The 2,316-nt window shown below is 47.4% G+C and overlaps 1 pseudogene across 1 annotated transcript in view; it reads right to left on the bottom strand.

Moving 5' to 3' along the window:
• Window positions 1-1,520: 1,520 nt before the first annotated feature.
• Window positions 1,521-2,316, bottom strand: part of LOC310771659 (calpain-1 catalytic subunit pseudogene) — a 20,054-nt pseudogene continuing 19,258 nt past the window's right edge. Inside the window, exon 3 of the transcript XR_014554030.1 lies at window positions 1,521-1,590. The product of XR_014554030.1 is annotated as a calpain-1 catalytic subunit pseudogene (transcript). The remainder of the gene's footprint in view (window positions 1,591-2,316) is intronic.

Here is a 2,316-nt window from a genome sequence, read left to right as displayed (position 1 = left end):
TCAGTCGCGTATCCATGGAAACGGAGCTCACGCATGCGCGCCTAATGCATGCGGTTGTCTGGTCAGTTTGGTCAGAGGCAGAGCCTCCTCTAAACTACGTTACACGCGACGCAGCAAACATACGTTTCTCTGCCAACCATGTGCCATCACACTGGGCATCAACAACACTAGCGGGAGACTTCTCCCATGCACTCCCGCAAATAAGTAATGTTATGCGCAGCAAGGTTACATAATGAGGGAGAGAGAGAACATCCATGACGGCTAACAGCGAGCTATGCTAATAACTAGCTAGCCGTTCAGAAACACATGTAAACAGCCGTGTGATCACTGAGAACGTCAGTAAAATAAGGAGAGAGCTTATGCAGAACTAGTGCACGATTAAGTGCACAGTGGGTAACGACCCGCTGTGATGAAGAATATAGCGAGATTAACCAGGTTGATAGCAGAGAAAACACTGTTGCAGCTGCCATCAGCAGGACCTCCAGGCAGGCTTCAACTAGCGTTGCCTGTCACATGACGCCTTCATGGTCCCTCGATAAAGTCTGCAGAAAGATGCAGTTACCTCACCTCTCTCTCAAGAAGCGTCACGTGAGTGTGGCGTTTAAGGCCATCTGTCGCTACAAAAGAAATAAACTGGGTGTATCATTGTATTAATCGACAGATGTATAACTAACTTTGTCAGTCTGAGCCATCTTCTATGTGCTGTAACACAGTGCAGTTTCTATTTTTCTGGTGTTTCTTTTTTTACATGTTTGGGACAGGCAAATGTCTCAAAAATGTTTTATTTTTTTTGTAAAGATAATTTTATTTCAAATTGTTTCATTTATTTAGTTTTAATATCAGCTTCTTCTTCTTTGGTGTTTTACGGCAGTTGGCATAGTTATTGTTGCATTACTGCCACCATTTGGCTGAAATTAGAACAACTGTTGTGCTGAATATGTTTGGTCGGTGTGCCATGCTTTCAAACAATCTCCAACATCTGCCAACATTCACAGACAATTGTCTGTTGGTGTTTGTTGGTGTTTGTTGGTGTTTGTTGGAGAATGTTTGATTGGTGTGCCATGGGCTGTGTATGTTTAGATCCAGGGGGTAGGCAACCTGCTCCTCTCCAGTGGCTCCCTGTGGCTTTGAGAAAGATTATATGAAAATTAATGATGGATGTGTGTTGTTGTTGTTTTTTTTAACTTATTATCGATTCTTACATTCTACACTCCAAAAGTTAGACAAATGTTTGGAAATTGGCCATGGCCATTTTCAAATTGCCCCCTCGCCATTTTTAACTGCCCCCTCAGTCACTTCATCCTGGAGCCAGGCCTGCTCTCCCCCCACTCTCTCTCTCTCCTCTTCTCTCCTCCCTCTCTCTCTCTCTCTCTCTCTCTCTCTCCCCTCTCTCTCTCTCTCTCTCTCTCTCCTCTTCTCTCCCCCCTCTCTCTCTCTCTCCTCCCTATTCTCTCTCCTCTCTCTCTCTCTCTCTCAGCTGTCATGACATGCGGTAGTCAAAGTGGAACAGTTGGACTCACCCAGAGCTCCCTGGCAGATGTCTGTGCGTGTGGCTCCATCCACAATGAACTGGGGACGCCTGCAGATCTCCTGTGGTGTGTGCACGCACACGCACACGCACACACACACACACACACACACACACACATACACACACACACACACCACGCACAAATTAGTTTTGCAAGCCTTTGGACACACATTTTCATATAAGCTCATTCTTTTCTCTTTTTTTTCCCTTTTTTTTTTAATAATTCCCCCCGATTTTTTATCCCATTTTTATCCCCCATTAGTGCTAATTTAATTTATTTATCCTGGTTGCTGCTCCACCCTCTGCTGATCTGGGGAGAGCCGAAACTGGCTCCATGCTTCCTCCGAGACATGGGCAGTTAGCCAGCCGCTTCTTTTCACCTGACAGAGGAAGCTTCACTGGTAGGACATAGCACGAGGGAGGTTCACGCTATTCCAACCAGTTCCCCTCCCTCCGAACAGGCGCCCTTAACGACCAGAGGAGGAACCACATCAGCAACCAGGATATTGCATGTTTTGGTGAAGGGGGTTCCTATATGAAGGAAACCCCCGGGAGGCACGGGGAGAACATGCAAACTCCACACAGAAAGGCCCTTTTGACGACCCCACCCGGGCGGTGGGCACTCGAGGACATGCAGACGGGCACGCATTCCTTCAGCGCTCACAGCGTCCCAGGTGGGAATCGAACCCAGGACCTTCTAGCTGTGAGGCGCAGTGCTACCACTGAGCCACCGTGCCCCCCTATATAAGCTCATTCTGATGTGCTGCTGAGTTGGCTGGTGAAAG

Source organism: Poromitra crassiceps (assembly GCF_964638095.1).
Source record: "Poromitra crassiceps genome assembly, contig: HAP1_SCAFFOLD_962, whole genome shotgun sequence".
NCBI classification, from domain to species: Eukaryota; Metazoa; Chordata; class Actinopteri; order Beryciformes; family Melamphaidae; genus Poromitra; species Poromitra crassiceps.
The sequence above is the reverse complement of the archived record's forward strand: the minus strand, read 5'-3'. Positions and strand labels throughout refer to the sequence as shown.